Genomic DNA, 17,236 nt, shown 5'->3' with positions numbered 1-17,236 from the left:
TAGAGCTCATAAGGTATTTAGTGACAGAACAGATTTACCCTTACAATAGTTTGTATGGAAATCAACACATCATTAATGATCATTAAGTGCAAAACTTCTGTTAAAAAACATTATGACAGAAAGAGCATAGGTAGAAATATCACTTTTCATTTCCACATCATCTTTTCTTTCACTTACATTCACAGGTGGGTTTCCTCCTCACTTGCAGCAGCATGTCTCTGGGTTTGGCCCAGTGATGAGACTGTCCAAAATGGATATACAACACTGATAGATATCCTTGTCACATTTTTTCCCAGGTAGTTAATAGCTTACATCAGAATATTTGTCCATATGTAGAAACTGTTGTGGAAAGCAAAGCTTTGCCCAGATGACATAGAGGGCAGATAAGAGTGGGGGATTTTGACAGAATATGAAAATATTGCTGGTGCATGTTTATCTGGTGAAAGATATTTCTTACATGGCACAGAAGGCAGATATGGATCAAGTAGCTGTCATGAATAAAAGGATAGCATTAAAAGAAAAAGGAGAAAAGCGAAAATGAAGAGAACAGAAATTAGAAAGGCTAAGAAATGGGCTGGGATCATATTTTGTATCCTCTTAAATGAGGGTTATTATGAAATCCTAACATTCAAATTCTTTTCTTCTCCTTTCCTCATTTAAGACCTTTAAGATCCAATGCTGAGAGCATAGTTACTTTCAATTTTGTGTACAGCCATAGGTACTTTAGCCTAGTACCATTCAACAAGATGATCTTTCCTCTCTCACAACTATATGGATTAGTTAGTGCTTAAAATTACAGGTGGGAGGAACCTGAGCAATGTGCTTAAAACAGATTCCTGTGTATCACTCCAAGGCTGGAGAACATGCTGGAGAAATGCTGTGCAGCATTTTGCTTTTTTATTTTGAAGCAGAGGACATTCAGCACCTTAGGGAAGGAGCTACTTTGAAAACACAGCAGTGGGTCACATATCCATCCACACCAATGTCCTTCCTTGCCTTAAGGATTCCTCTGTGTGAGTTTAGTAAGGTATAATAACTATACTTCTGATAATTATGCTTCTTTGATATTTATTGTCCTTTCAAAAATAGTTTTTAAATAGAAGTTAATAAAGTTGTTTGATTTTTGTGTCAGTTATTATTGCAATGTGACTCTGCTGACATAGAAAGCTGCTCCAGTGGAGTCAGAGAATTGAAGGTGACCTGCTGGAAAAGCATTGTTTCCTAGGCTTTTGAGAGAATCCAGGCTGTGGTGCATACATAACACCACACAAGTGTCTGCACAGAACTAATGCACCAGACACAGGGAATTTCTAGCACAGAGCAGTAGTAAAGACATGAAATGTGGAGAAATGGAGAACATAGCTGAGAGAGAAAGAGACCTTCCCACTGGTGTATTACTAGCAATCAGAGACGTGCTGAGAACTCGACAAAAGAAACACACCTGCCGCAGGTTCAGTTTATAACCAACAGCCCAGGCAGAAACTTGATGGGGTAGAAGCCAGACATCAGGCTTGATCTTGAAGAAAGAATTGTTCAAGGAGTTTCTCTGAATCTTCTTCTGGTTTAGCCTGAACCTATATTCCTGGGGGCAGGGGAGGGTAGGGAGAAGAGAAAAGAAAAAGAAAAAAGAAAAAAAGAAAAAAAGTCTTGATTTTATAATCTTGGGTCTTTGTCAACGATTGCTCAGCTGTCTGAAAGACTACTCATCATCACGATATGAAATGTGTACCCTGCTTGTGTTCTGAGTTTGTTGAACTTCAGCTTCCAGCCTTTGGCTCTTGTTACTTCACCTTCTGCTAGGTTGCAATCAAGCCTTCTTAAATCTTCTTTTTTGAGAAATGAAATAGATTTTTTTCCTGTTATGTTTCACTCCACAGGACAATTTCCAATTATTTGATCATGCTGGATGTCTTCTCTAACAACTACTGTTTCTGCCTTTGAACTGCAAGTCTTGCAACCACCTGCAATGTGCTACAAGCCATTTCCCCACTATAGTTCAAAACAGCAGGCATAAAGCCTCTGTGCTTCCACTTCACATCCCTCAGTTTACACAGTCTTCAGCCTAAATCACCTCTGCTTCCTGTGTTGTTCTAAGATCTCAACCTGACTGCCAAGCAAATCTTTCTAGCGTCTCTATTCCCAGAAGTGAAGCCTGTATTCACTCTTTGAAAGGTATTTAATTTAATGTTTTGTCTTAGATGTACCAGTTCCACTTCTGCTGTGATTAGAGAGATCCTGGTACATTTTCCCATCATAGCTGGAGACATTTGTTCTACTTCAATAAGCAGCAGTTCTTATGAGCCATGACAAATTAATTTTCTGGTCTCTCCAGGATTTTTTGTGGAAAAAAGAAGGTCCTGGAGGCAGTCAGGCCTCCCACAAAAGTCAAGAGTAGAGCACTTTAATCACACTATGATTTCAACTTTTCAAGTATATATATGCTAAAGAGGAGCATTTTTCTGAAAAGGTTTGCGAAAGTGACTGTAAATTTCTTATCTTCCTCCTCATCTCCCTCCTCCTCCTCCACCCAGATTCTCTTTAAAGTCTCCAGACTCAGAGGTCTGGTCTGTTCCACTGATGTTGAGACTGCTTAAGCTATATTCCATAGTCTATCAGTAGCAAAGGACTTACAAACTTCCTTAAAGGAAAAAAAAACCAAAAAACAGAAAGCTGATTACTCTTTGAATATTAATAATTTCTTCTCCCATTCTGTATGTTCTTTCAAAGAAATCTGTGAGTGTATGTGTGTGTGTGATGTAATGATTAAATGCCATTATCTGGCAGATCGACCCCATCTCTTGTAAGTCAACTGGTGTGTTAGCAGCGGCTGATGAGCAACAGGGTCATAGGCCACAATCACTCCTTCAGCTCTCCAGGGGTTCTGTAAATCCCCTCTCTCTGGAAGCAGATTTTGGGCCTATTGTGTTCCTTGACAGAGTATGGAAAACAGAACAAAATTTGAAAGTGTATATTTAAGTCATGCTGAGAAACGCTGACCGAAACATTTAAAGTGTGCTATTTTCACATCCACCCAGGGTTCTCTTCTCCTACTCCAGGAAGTCATGTGTTCCTTACTGAAGCACCACAGGGCTATATCTCAGTAAGAGAGCACCAAAATTGCATGAACAGCAGTTACCTACCTTGATTTAGCCCATCTGTAGATTTTATCCATTATGACATGTATGAGTATTTCTATTTCACTGAGAGTGGGTGTATGTTTGTATTTGAGCATGTGGGCAATCATTAGGGTGTAAAGATGTGTACAGGTGTGTGTGTGTCCGTAACAGCATCCTAAAAGTAAGTAGGGTAAAATATGTTACAGTCATAAGTAGATAACTGAACTAGCTAAGTAGATTTCCTTCAAGCTTATATCCCCAAATTATATATGACCAAAAACCACAAGTACTAAAACTGTCAGCACAAAGGTAATTTAGACAAGAAAAAGTTATAAGCTACTGCAAATTAGATCATTGAAGGAGAGTAGCTCTTCTGTGAGAGAAGTTCAATTTCACCAGGGAGAAATTATCCTTAGAACTGACTTCAAATATTAAGAAAAGAAAATGAAGAAGTGCACAAATGCTGATAATAATTGAAATGAGAAAGAATATCAATAATTTAGATCCTAATAATTTTAAATGTAGAATCTGTCAAGGAAATATCTGGGAAGAATGTTAACTAGAAGCCACATTTACAAGGCTGGCCTTTAATCACGAATCACACTGAATCAATTAATGTTATATTTAACTACATATTTGTAAATCCAGAGGCAATTTTCATTCATGGATTGCACCCCATGAATAAGATGCCTTCATTTTTATTTTATATTTTTGAAATACAGCAGAGCCATCACATGTGTTATGAAGTCTGGTGCATTTTCTTAATGCACCAGCTTCTGAATACAATTATTTTTAAAAAAAACCTGCACTGAATATTAATGCTATGTTTAACTATAATCCATGAATTGTAAGCAGTACTGATGCTTCTTCATAAAAATTGCTATAAAGGAAAATTAATTTGTTTGATCATTTCCTGCTTCTCTTATTTATGTTTTGTCACTCCTACTATTGCCAAAACACAGTTTTGTTATTTTTATTTTGACAATGAATGTATGTTAATAATCCATTATAATAATGCAGCAGACAAGATGGGAAATATTTTGTTGTTTTATAATTGCTTTTAAAGAGTGAAATAGCCTAGCGTGTTAAACTGCAGAACTGGGATGCTGTAAAATTGGGCATAGAGCAAATATGTATGCTTCTTTGATCCAAAGTTTATAGAAATCTGTGCAAACTTTTACACCGATTTCCACTGAATTTTGATTCATGGTTACATTGCTAGTAAATGTCTAACCTCAGATCTTTCAGAACTCATGAAGAATGTGATTTATAGAACACATAAAGAGCAACCACAATTTAGGACTTCCTGCCCTGCCATCTGACCGTCCACACCTAATGATGGAAAAAGACAGAGCAAAGCAGAGCTCTAAACAGTGAGCCCTGGGCATGCAATTCTGTGATCTCTGTTTCCATGGCTTCCTCTTCATGTGTGAGTCTCATTTATTCACATACAACTTTCTTAAAACATGTCCCCTTGAGTAACAAAAAGAAAACCCCTTTGCATCAGGTTCTGGACATTCTCTCAACATAATGGTCTCCATGATCTACCCACACACCTCCAAGTGGATGTTAGTTATAGATAACATTATTCAACTGCACATCACTGATTTTTATCAGCAAAGACCATAATTTACAGACAAGATTCTTTTATCTTTATTGAGCTACTACACAACCTATCACTCAGTCCTGAAGCTTCTACTTTCCCCCTTGCCTTTCCATTTTCCTATTGCCTTTCCATTTTAAATTTTTAATTACAGAACAGTCCAGGCAAGGTAACAAACAGAATTAAATCTGGGGATACTGGAGCAGGCAGAGTGGATAGTAACTATTAGACACCAGTCTTGGAGTTTGACTGTTATCAGTGGCTGTATCAGTGAGGTTTTATGAATATCAAGTTAGAGAAAACATCAACAAATACGCTATAGGAAAACTAGTTGAGGTTTTGTACACACTTGAGTTAGGCAGAAATGAAATATCTGAGCCCACAGGGCTACTAATGATTAGAAGAGCTAGGAAGATATATTATAAAAATTCAAATGCCAAGTACATGTTTTCTATAATAAATAAACATTCTGATTTCTCAATGGTTTGGAAAGATGCATTTTGCAGGTAATTTACCTTTATATTAACATTCTTCAAATTTGCTATAGTCATTGTTTGCTTTAAGATTTCCCTGAATGTTTTTAGGCATATTGATATCTCAGTTTGAAAGTTAGTCAGTACCTAATGCTAAGCAGAATATACTACTTCTTACATAAACCCCATTGAAAAGAGCTTTAATAAAGCATTGGAGTTAAAGGGCTCTTCTGAGTAATATTAAATTACAAGAACAATTAATGAGGGCTTCTCTACAAAGCAAAACAATAAAATACCAAATTCATAGCATCTGCCCAAGGTTCCTTCAAATTATACTGGCTTCTCAACTTTCTGTGCCTTTTCTGCTCCCAGTTTCAGACTGGAATCCTTAGCATGTACTTCTTCATAAATCTCTTTTGAGAGTAGTCCCACAAAATATAGCTAGAAAAATCACCCAAAGGACCATTTTCTAGGGAAAAAGATCTGGTACCTTGGCTTTCCCTCTTCCTGTTTCATCCTGCCAAGGATTCCTAAAAAGTTTGAAAGGACACAGTGAGCATTTCTGCATGCCCATGAGTACCCCTTTCTGTGACTAGTTTCTGTCTTGTATTCAGGCAATTGAGAGAACAGATACCTGCTTATTTCCTCCTTTTTTTCCCCTTTTGGTATATCTGTCTGACTGCAGCTCTGTACGTTCTGTAATCTTCTAAAATCAAGGGAAGAGCAGGTTTCATGAAGCAGCTACCTTATAAGGTCTAGAGATAAATTTGTGTTCTAGTGCAGTAATAAGAGAACATTATGTTTCAGGTATAATGATAAAAATTTCTGTTTCTTCTGTTGAGGATGGCAAGACAAATATACAGTTGAAATAAAACTGGAACTACCATGTCCCAGATGAAATTCATTCATTTATGCCATTTTATTTCTGCTTTATCTGTTCAACCAGTCAATTATGTGGGGGAGAATTGTCTTCTCAAAAGTTGACATGGGCCAGAAGGCTCCCTTCTGGCTGCATGGCATGTTGCTTTCACACCCATGGTGTCTACCTTTAACTGCTCTGTGCAGCTGGCCTGGTGTCTGAGGGAAATTAAAATGGAGAAAGCAAGGCTTCAGAAATTTTATACACTAGATCCAACCTGGAATAGCTTCTCTGACACCACTGAAAGACTGTTTTTCAATCAGTAGAGAAAAGAGTTTCCTTTGATGCTCTCTTGGCTGTGCTTATCAATGTATAAATGCACTAGAAATACTTCTCTGCATCTCATGTATGCCCATATGGGAGGAAGATTAGGGGAAGGATGAATGAAGCTGTATTTGCAAACATCTGTGGAAAACAAAATAGCTTTTTTTGTAGCCTTGATTTTACTCCTTTACGTTCTATATTTATATTTCTATATTTTATTATTTTACTTTCTATAAGGCAGTGCTCTGTACTTGTGGTAGAAAAGACCTCATGCTTTAGAAGGCAAATAGCACTGTTAGGCTTATTTGTTGAAATTAGTCAATTCTGTCTGAGACAAGCCCTTTTTCCTGTGCTTGAACTTGTTAGCATTTAGCAGGGAAGGGGAAAATGTCAGCTAGACATTAATAGCCTTCATTAGCAATTAATTATAAGTAATAGTTATGAATCTAAATCAGCATCAGAAACTAATGAATTCATCCATGTCACAAATGAAAATGATAATGAATATGGTCTGTACATAGCTAAACAATGCAAAGTAAGTACAACTTATCAAGCAAAAGATTGGATACTGTGAGATCCTGGGTCTGACTCTGCTCCCACTGAAGTTAATCAAGAGGCTCCTAATTCCCTTCAGGAAGATGAAGTGTGGCAGTGTCTTTTGTCACTGAAGAAACTTTTTTAAAATAGATTTGAGACAATTTTTTTGTGGCAGATAAAAGATGAAAGAGGCGTATTTATTGAGGGAATGCTGCCAAATTGCTGAGGTTAGACTATCAGAAATGTCTAAGATGTTTAGCTGCTGGACTCTAGACTAGGTTTAGATGCTGGACTGCACTTTTGATACTATTAAAGGAACATTACACAGACAAAGAGTGAAGCATCCACCTAATCAATAAACTGTCAATGCTTAGGGTACTAATTAACAGATTCCTGTAAAAGAATAATGCCCACTAGTTGGAAAAACAAGCACTAGTTTTTTACATGAGTCTTTCTATAGCTGTATTCATTTATTGTTTCCAACTAGCAAATTTTTAAAGAGATAGTATAATAATAGCACAGTCATTTACTGATGTTTTGGTACTGTGACACAGCATATAGAATTAGAAAGAACAAATTTTCTCCTTCTAACATTGTAGCAATTAGAAATTAGGTATCATCTTAGTTCTGAAGGGATTTTGAGGGAAGAGATGTAGCCTAGGAATTAATATTCTCTTTCTACTTCCAAGGGGGTGAAAATTTCTTTTCTTTCATGTTTCTTTCATTTGCCATTTTATGCTGTGCATGTGCAGTTTGTAGGCATGCAAAGACTAGTGGCAAATCCCAGTTGTGGCTTAGCATCATATGCCTGGTCTGTTGTTGTGAAGACACCATATGAAAGATCAGGCCTTCTAGGGAACAAATGTACAGCTATCCTCAGTGCTGTCTAACTGCTATGTTTTCACAGGATCAATCTTAGAGCCTGGCTTAAAGTTTTATCATGGAGCTGGAAGGTAACACAGTGGAAGAAGTGACATTTGGTGACGTTTTTAAAGTAGGACTGTTCATCTGCCCTCCTCTCATCTAATAGCAAAAGTGCTACCAGAACTCTGCTGTACCTTGCCCCAGGACCAGCAGGAGCAAACCAGAATAAGTCAGTTTACATTCACTGATAAATTGTGATTTGAAGTGTCCCCAGAGCCTAAAGACCCCATGTTTTTAGCTGAAAACACACAGGAAGCACAGCACTAACTACAGGTTGAACTAGAGGTAGGAATGTCAGGTGCTGAGGTACTTATTCAAACCTTATGCTCTGAGATAAATAGCTTTTTTTTGAGGACATAATCACTTTTGACTGACATTACATTTCCAATTCTATTTGAACTTCATAAGCGCTCACTCTGAGTTGGTGAAATTCTAGTCAGGTTCAGCTTCATTCCCACTTATCTTTTTCTGTGCCAGGAACCCAAGCCTTGGAAGTTTTATCTTCTGTAGAGGCAAAAGGGGTCTTCCAGGCATGCAGACTCCAGGCTAACGCCTTCCCCAGTTCTGCTCCTGGATTTTTGGAGTGCTCTCCCTAGTCTTGATTTTCATGGGAAATAAAATGGCCCTGAGATATCCCTATATCAACGTCAGCCAAAGATTAAGGGAAATCAGAAGAAAATAATGTGGATTTGGTTTTAAGTAAAAACCCAATGCTTCAAAAGGCTATAAATGTGGAATGGTGGAAGCTTTGTGACAAACTCAGAAAGTTTGTACTGCTGACAAGAATGACATGAAAGAAAACATGGCAGTGATAATGCACCCTCTTCTTTAACTGTACAAACACTAAATACTTGGACTATGGATAGTGTGAAATGCCTCAGCCTCTTGTAACACAGAAACTCATAAACTCACAAAATTTCAGTCTGGCCCACCTCCAGAAATGGATGATCTCCTGTTATGCACCATGATCAAGCATCTCTTGGCTTGTCCAGTCAACCTCTCCACCAGTTTCCCTTTCTTTCCTGGCATCCTTTTATAAAGGGAAAAGCTGCTCTTGAATATCATTGCAGAGTTACTACAGAGCTTCCACAGAGAAAGTCTCTGCCTCTTTGGCTTATCCTCCACAACTCTGATAGTTAATGTTTCCCAGAAGGTTTTCTGCCCTCTTGTTCTCACTCCTCCTGGTTTTTAGGAGACCACACTGGTCTATTTAAAAAAAAAAAATATCCTTCCAAATTTCTTCTGAAGTAGTTATACTCTCTCCTCTTTTTTTTTTGCTCTGCACCATATTTTGAGTTTATGCTTTAAGGGTTTAAGGGGAATATATTAACCAGCGCTGGTTTTTTTGGTTGGTTGGGTTTTTTTCCAAAATACTTTAATTTCAATTATTTGTTTAGTTGCCATTTTAATAGTAAGCAATTAGTTCTGCGGGAGTCCTAATGCTGAATTTATTGTAAAATGTGTGGTAGTAACAATGAGACATTTTAGGATTGCAAACATACATAATTTTCTATATATTTTACATACAGTAACTTCTGCAATTTTCCTTGGGAAAAAAAACCGCATTTTTTGCATCAAGGACACTACTTCAGAATTTTGAAGCAGAAACACATTTATGAAGGACACAAGACTCTTACGTAGTCCACCCCTTTCCAAAGCAAATCAGCCTAGCGAAAGCCTAATGCTTACTGTATATCCCAAGATAATCCGTTGATCACTGTGGATTTTTAATTCCATTCTGTGTTAGAGATTGTGCATAAATTTCACTCAAATACAGATAAAAAAAACTTAACATTGAAAATAGTGTCTGTCCTTAAACTTCTATGGGAAGCACAGAAGGATCAGGTTCCTTTAAAGACACTGTAAATTCATATGAGGTTCAACAAATCCAAGTGCCAGATCCTTTATGTGGGTCACAACCACCCCATGCACTGCTACAGGCTGGGGCAGAGTACCTGGGAAGCTGCCCAGTGGAAAAGGACCTGGGGATGCTGGTCCACAGCTGCTAAACATGACCCAGCAGTGCCCAGGTGGCCAAGAAGTCCAGTGGCATCCTGGCTGTGTCAGCAATAGTGTGGCCAGCAGGAGCAGGGCAGTGATGGTCCCCCTGTACTCAGCACTGGGAGGTCACACCTCAAATCCTGTGTTCACTTTTGGTCCCTCACTGCAAGAAGGACATTGTGGGACTGAAGCCTCTCCAGAGAAGGGCAATAGAGCCAGGGAAGGGTCAGGAGCACAGATCTTATGAGGAGTGACTGAGGGAGCTAGGATTGTTCAACCTGGAGAAAAGGAGGCTCAGAGGGGACATTATTGCTCTCTACAACTCCCTGAAAGATTTGTAGCCAAGTGGAGGTCAGCCCCTTCTTACAAATGTCAAACACTAAGACAAGAGGAAATGGCTTCAAGTTACATCAGAGCTTTTGACTGGATATTGGGAAACATTTATTCACTGAGAGGATTGTCAATCACTGGAATGGGCTGCCCAGGGAAGTGGTGCATTCCCCACCCCAGGAGGTATTTAAAAGATGTGGCTGTGGCACTTGGGGACATGGTGTAATGCTGGACTTGGCAGTGCTGGCTTAATGGTTGGATTTGATGATCTTGAAGGTTTATTCCAACATAAACAATTCTATGATTCTACTGTGCTCTTGAAAGACTAGCTTCTTTTTTCCTGGGCATTCCAGTCACAGGGATTCTTTTACCTTTCTCTGGGATAAGTAACATTTTAAAATCTTTAATGTGGTATTTAGCATGCTAGAGGCATATTAATAACTCATAATATTTTCCTACCCGTCTGTAAGTTTTGAATTGAAGAGGCAGACTTAATTTCCTAAATGTACCAAGAATAGAAGTTTGGATGGTTTCCTTTTGCCTTCACAAGCTCAACACCTTTTTGTTTCATACAAAATATGAGGGAATAATTTCACAGAATTAACTTGAAAATCCTTTTCTGAATAATTCATTCTGGAACATCTGGCTGACTCATAGAGATGTTGCTGCTGCATGAAACTTCCAAGCTGAAATGGCTCTGAACATATCTGCATTTCCTTTGATTATTAATATGATGGACAGGTTTCACGCTGGTTTGTGCAAACACATAGTAGCTGTGCAAATGAAATTTACTCAGAATGTGTCTAATGTTGTGTGAACTACAAGTCTTCCCCTGAAAGCTTGATTTTTGCTGTCATTGAACTTAGGGAGGAAGGGGTAATTTTGTTCTTATGACTAAGGCTGCTAGCTTGACTATCATTATCCATATTAAGCCATTTGCAAACCTCTTTTTAACATTTACTTGATCTTAAATGTTTATTTATAATCTGATACAGCACAAGCATTTTGCAGTTCTTGTGCAGAAACAAAATAAATTTATGGTTCAACTTAATTTTGCAGAGAAAAGTAAGTTATGTTAAAAAATATTTTTGATGCAATTTTATAAGCAAATCAATTTACCATGTGAAGAGGTATCTCCCCAGATCCATGCTCTGAAGTTGTGTTATGTAATCTGTAAAGATGCCTACAGAGAAGCTCCCAAATCAGCTTTACTACTGACTTTTGAAATCTCACTCATTTCTTGGTGTCATCTCCCAGTTGCAAATCAGTGCATTCTGCAACCAGAGTGTTTGCTGCTCTCTGATTGATCACTCTGCCCCAAATCATTCACAACATCCAGCTGCTCATGGCACTGCTGGAGTTACAGTTCCAGCCAATTAAAGCCCTGTCATGTGACATTCATGAAGTATGAAGGTGAGACAATATATATTAACATTGGCTTTTTATTTCCATCATGAGTTAATAGTTATTGGCTGCAGTATCAGCTCCTGAGCATGTAACATGTTTGTTACAGACACCAGGGGCTAGAACATGGTGCACATAGAGACAAGGCTTGTAAACTGGTTAAAGGGTGCACTGGTAAAAGAGCTTTTGTGTCCAGGCAGCTGGGCAGCTGATGGATGGACCCAAGTGCCTGTGCAGTATGGGCTGGGCTGCACAAAGCTGTTGGGAACATGAGGGATGCCCAGTAGGAGCTTCTGATTTTCTCCTACCTTAAGCAATCCACAGGCCGGGCAGCATGCAGGATCTTACACCAAACCTGGCTGGGTCCCACACACTCCTGCCTCCTGGCCTCCAAGAACGCTGGTAAGCAGAGTGCCCACTCTGCCTGCTAACCAGCCTGGGCAAGGGCAGAGACTGAGCCTGGATATCTCTGCTTTCCACAACAAAACCTACCACCAAGCTGGTGTAATTAACAGCTACGTTAGGTCTTGACTATTCAGTCAGGTCTAACCTCTGCAGATGCCTTTCCTGGAGTAAGCTCTGCATCACCCAGGGCCAACAAAAGGGAATCTCATGAACAGGCCAGATGACAGGACTAAATTGAGTGCCTGTGGCTGAGGGGGAGTGAATTAAATTGATTTCAAGAATTATTATGGAGGCTTGAAAATAAAGACTTTCATTAGAGCTATGACTGTTTCCTTTTTTGCAATTACAAAGTGCAGCAGCTCAATACTGAGTCAAACTTAGCAAGATACTCCCACCTTGAAAAAAGTGAAACTTTGAAAAGGCCAGACTCTGCCACAGGGATGCTGGGCAAGGTAGGGAGTGGAAGAAGTCTTTAGCAACTGGCCAGGAAGTTAAACAACACATTGGAGGCAGTAGCAGCTGCTTCTTCCCCCTTATTGAGTAAAAAAAAATCAAATCCAGACTGTAGCAAATATATACTGCCCTTCTGAATGGCTGTGTATTCTTCTGAAACACTAGCTGTAACACAAAAATTAAATTCTCATCCTGGAAAATAGACACCAGCAAATGTTTTTGTTTGTGAGAAGTTGCATAGATATGTTTATAAAAAGAAACAGGTCAGAGGAGATGCAGCCTATAAAACTTCAGAAGCCCTATTACTGAAGTCATTGTGCAAAGAAGCACTACCTAGACTTCAGAAAATGATCATAAAATTGCAAAAATCCTCATTAAACTGAAATACTGTCCCAGTAAAGAGCTTTTTCTATCAGACATGCTTTTAAGAGTGCTGATAAACACTGAAAGGAAGAAGCTGCGGGAAGAAGGGTTTGAAGTAAATGTGATTCAAGTGCTACCTATTAACGTTATAAAATTTGACAAGTTTGAGCAAGAAATGTAAAATGACCCAACTTCACAGCAGCTTGAAAGAATTATCTTAGACTGAGGCTAACACGAAATAGCCTGGGCACCATCGATGGTACAAAAGACATTGGGATTATGGAGATGAAATAGTTCTGTGTGACAGGATTTTTTACTGGAAAAAAGATTGTCACAATAGGGTATCATAAAGGGTCAGCAATGAGGCACAAAATCCACACAGGATGTTGAACAGAGCAGAGCTCACATTGTCTGCTGCTGGTCACAGAAAGGAGCCTGAACAGAAGCCTGTCCAGGCACAAGCAGTGATGCCTGAGACAATGTACTGAAGGGTGATATCTATAGTACACTCAGGGAAAACACGTCAGAGAGCCAGCAGCTCCATATTTAATTCCTGATTGCCCCAAGGCCATGGTGGCACTTTCTGACTTAAAAAGACTTTGCATCTTGAGTACTTGAATCCATGGTAAGGGAATCTAACAACATGCTTTACATATTTTTTTCCCCTGAGCTAATCAGTTTCAGAAGTGAGCAGGAAAAGCAAAAACCCTTTAGTTAAATAAATTAAAGGTAAGCAGACCTGAAATCATGGCAGAAGAGCCCTATGCCAGGCAGAGGGAATAAAGGATATAAATGATGAACACTCATGTGCTAGAGGTAGAAGAGTCTTGAATAATAAGACTTAAAAAAAAAAAACCAAACACTATTGCACTGGCATTAAGGCTATTGTTTACCAGTTTCTTTTCCTTTTTATTTTTCTGATTTTTTGACATAGAAATATCTGCTCTGGTGTAAGCCAACTTCTGTATCACTGTACCTGTGCCTATTCTAGAAAAAAACCTGTTTCTGTTAATGCTGTTGCACACACACTGTCTGTTACCAACCAAGTCCCTGATCACTACTGCAGAGATTCATATTCTTTTTAATTCATTTTGAGGACTCAAAATCCTATTTTTATCCTCCTTTTTAGTTATATTAGGCACTTTAAGTTGGGCAAACTCAAAGAGAATACCTAATCAACTCCTGCGTGAGGCACCACAGCATTTGTGAATTCTGTTTTGCAGCCAAGAGTGGAAGTACAAGAATCCCTAATCACATTAATAAGGTGCTAGAGACAGAGAAAATATTTCTAAAAACAACAACAGGGTCCCTCCCCCAAAGATACTCATGCAAATGTCAGAAGTTTCAAGCAAGCAGTCATAATGATGGATAACACTGCTCAAGTAACTGGAAGTGCTTTCAGCACTACCTAAATAAACATTTTCCAGCACTGATATATGTTGGATTGGTAAAAGTTAAGCAGCTGTGTAGGACAGATCTGACAAGGATCTAGAGTGCAGAGCAGCCTGCATATACAATCCTCATTATGTATGATTCTAAGATTTCAGTATGTGATTTATTTTGCCTACTGTTTCAATACTGTAGCTCAAAATGTCTCCTCTGCTTCCCCCCAGTCCTACAAAAAATAAAATTTCAAATAAATAAATAATTAGCAGCCTTATTGTTATTACCACAAATATGAGTGTTTATTAGGAAATTATCCAAGTTCGTTGAAAATAACTTTTGGTATGTCACTGCAACTGATCTTGTCAGGCAAGGTACACCCCAAGTGTAAATCAGATTTGGAGAAAGCTGCCATGGAGTAGAGAACAAGTCAGGTATTTCAGTGTCACTTTATACATTTATTTTATATTAATTTTGTCACTTATATTATTTTTGTCACTTTATTATATATATTTTATATTTATTTTATAGTAATATTTGACAGTATTCAGACCATTACATTATTTTGACAGGTGTTTTGGAAAAAATCCCACTTCACTTAAAATTAATTTAAATAGTTACCTTTTCTCTTTTAGTTTTGAAAATATATGGTATCTGAACTATTTTAAAGTGCTATCAAACTTCATTACCTTTTTTCTGATTACTACCATCTCCTTTACTACTGGACTGCCAGTAGTATAATTTAGCATATTGGCACCATTGTAAATTTAGTGGATTTCATTACAGAGTAAGTTCCAAGTATGTGTTACTGCTATAAGAAGTACTTGCAAAAAACAAAGAAATATGAGGAATGGATAGATGTAGAAATCTCAATAAGCTTACAAGTCAGATGATTCTATTAGTTCTTACTCACTAGGTCTGATTCATATTATTCACTTAAATGAAATAAACGGCCCTACATTCTTGGCTTCATTATCCCATTTATTCACATCCTGCAATTTGGCATTCCTTTTTGACAGGATAAACCTTCTGAGATTTACTAGATTTTCCATATTGATGTCCATGTCTCTTACTCATGTAATTATACCAAGTGTATAACCCAGCAGCCAGTCCCAGTGGCTCAGGTGTCAAGAGATCACCTTCAGTGCCCCTTACCTGACATTTAAGAACAGCAGCATGCCATTTGTTGTTCCCTTTTCTTCCCCTTTCCCAAGGCCCTTCTAAAATACTTCAAATCTGTTTCTAGTCTTGACTAATTAAAAATACTTTGTGTTCTCTGCAAATGTCACCACCTCAGGGTCCTGGTGTTTGGAGAAGAATCAGCTTATATGTCTGTGTTCTTTCTAAGCATCCACTCCTGGCCACTGTTGAAACACCAGACTAAAAATACTTCTGTCCAACAAACGCAGTTATTCTCACAGTCACCCATTGCCACCACTATCCTCGGTCATCAGCTGCTTCACCACATAATGTAGGTGAGACCCTGAGAGTGTGTGCATGCAAAAGGCTGCTTGGTAATGCAAATGGGGAAGCTGTGATTCAGCAGAAGCTGCTTGTGTGAGCAAGTGCATAGAAAACACAGGCCCATCTCACCAAAACTCATAATGAGCTTAGGCCATGCTCAGGAAATAATATTTACTGAATTCAAGCTCCAAAGCAAAACTGAGACTATGCAAAGGAGTATTTGAAAATAGGCAGAATACACTTACCATGAAATAAATGTCAGTCTCACACAGTTCCAGTGTAGGCAATATTTTAGTTCTGATACTACCAAGCTGTAATATGACTGCTGGAGAAAAATATTTGCAGAGCTGTTCAGGTTGTAGCTGGAAACAAATTAAGGGGCCATAAATATTTTCAGGATTTGATTTTGAGTGGAGAAACTACATCTGAACTATATGCTATCCATGCAGTCTTGTCTGCATCTCTCTCTGTGCTCTCTGCAGATGATCAGAAAATCAAGGGGATTGCTATATTTTACTATATTTTTTAAATTAAACTGTTCCTCACTCATAAGTAACTAATGTTAGTTATGTATGGAACCTTTACCCTTTATTGATCCATCATGTTAATGACTATGAAAATCATTAACTTTCCACAAAGAGCTCTCATCCAGTTATTACTCGATTTATTTGTAAAACCTTACAATTCTTTGCTTACTAATGTAATTGTTCTGTTGAGATTCCAGACCTGAAATATCTGCAGTTTTTACAATAAGGTGATGGAAATGTAATATTCCACACACTTGCCTTCCAGGAAGAGCTGAAAACACTTCATGTTAACAATAATCTCGGCTCACATTAATCATGATAGAAATCAGAAAGAGCACTGTGGTAATGGAAAATGAAGAAACACACCGGATAATTCCCTGCTTAGAGGGTTATTTCTCTAAACTAAGAGTGAGCTTTTGGATGATTTATTAAAAACATGTCTTTGAGTCCTGAAAAATGGATAATCAGATTGTTTTGGTGCTAGGCATAAAATAGTAATTAATACTTTTGCTAAAGCTGATGCATTTATTTTTAAAACACTATTTGTGTTGTTCATTGTTTTATTGCTGTTGTGATAAATGACATAAAGTTATATGAATGGCAGCCTTACCTTGCAAACCAAATCTATTATCTACAACAGTTACATTTTAATAAATCATGCCCTTTATTTTTTTTAAAGCTGCACTACTTATTTATAACTGTCATTATTCACCTAAATTAGCAATTCTTTCTGACCTCCTGTGAAATGTATGTTTGTTTGTGTTTTCCCAGATTTTTTTGTCAGATAAAGTGCTTCTACATACAATGTCATGTTTATGTAGAAGCTCTCCATAGCAACAAATGAGCTCTTGAGGGTAAGAAAACAGTGAAGTTCAACTTTGATTTACAAAGACCAATCAGTCATTTCCCCTTTTTTGATAGTAACTTTGATAAGATTTATAGTTCAGCTGTGTTGTCATTTGTTTCTCCTACAGTTGTCATAAAAAATTTAACCTTATCCTTCAGAGAAGTACTGCTGTCTGCAACTGTGTGTACTCAGGTACACCAGCCTCCATCCTGGATTTCTTCTT

General features: G+C 38.0%; 1 protein-coding gene and 1 long non-coding RNA gene across 2 annotated transcripts in view; one reads left to right on the top strand and one right to left on the bottom strand.

Moving 5' to 3' along the window:
* The window catches only part of ST6GAL2 (ST6 beta-galactoside alpha-2,6-sialyltransferase 2), a 172,082-nt gene that overhangs the window by 42,239 nt on the left and 112,607 nt on the right, over nt 1–17,236 (top strand). The window lies entirely within an intron of this gene.
* Nucleotides 1–17,236, bottom strand: part of LOC146768765 (uncharacterized) — a 43,415-nt gene that overhangs the window by 3,190 nt on the left and 22,989 nt on the right. The window contains exon 2 of the long non-coding RNA XR_014956266.1: nt 1,442–1,582. This is a non-coding gene — a long non-coding RNA (uncharacterized LOC146768765). The remainder of the gene's footprint in view (nt 1–1,441; nt 1,583–17,236) is intronic.

The sequence above is a fragment of the Lonchura striata genome, chromosome 1 (assembly GCF_050655825.1).
Source record: "Lonchura striata isolate lonStrDom1 chromosome 1, ASM5065582v1, whole genome shotgun sequence".
NCBI classification, from domain to species: Eukaryota; Metazoa; Chordata; class Aves; order Passeriformes; family Estrildidae; genus Lonchura; species Lonchura striata.
The sequence above is the reverse complement of the archived record's forward strand: the minus strand, read 5'-3'. Positions and strand labels throughout refer to the sequence as shown.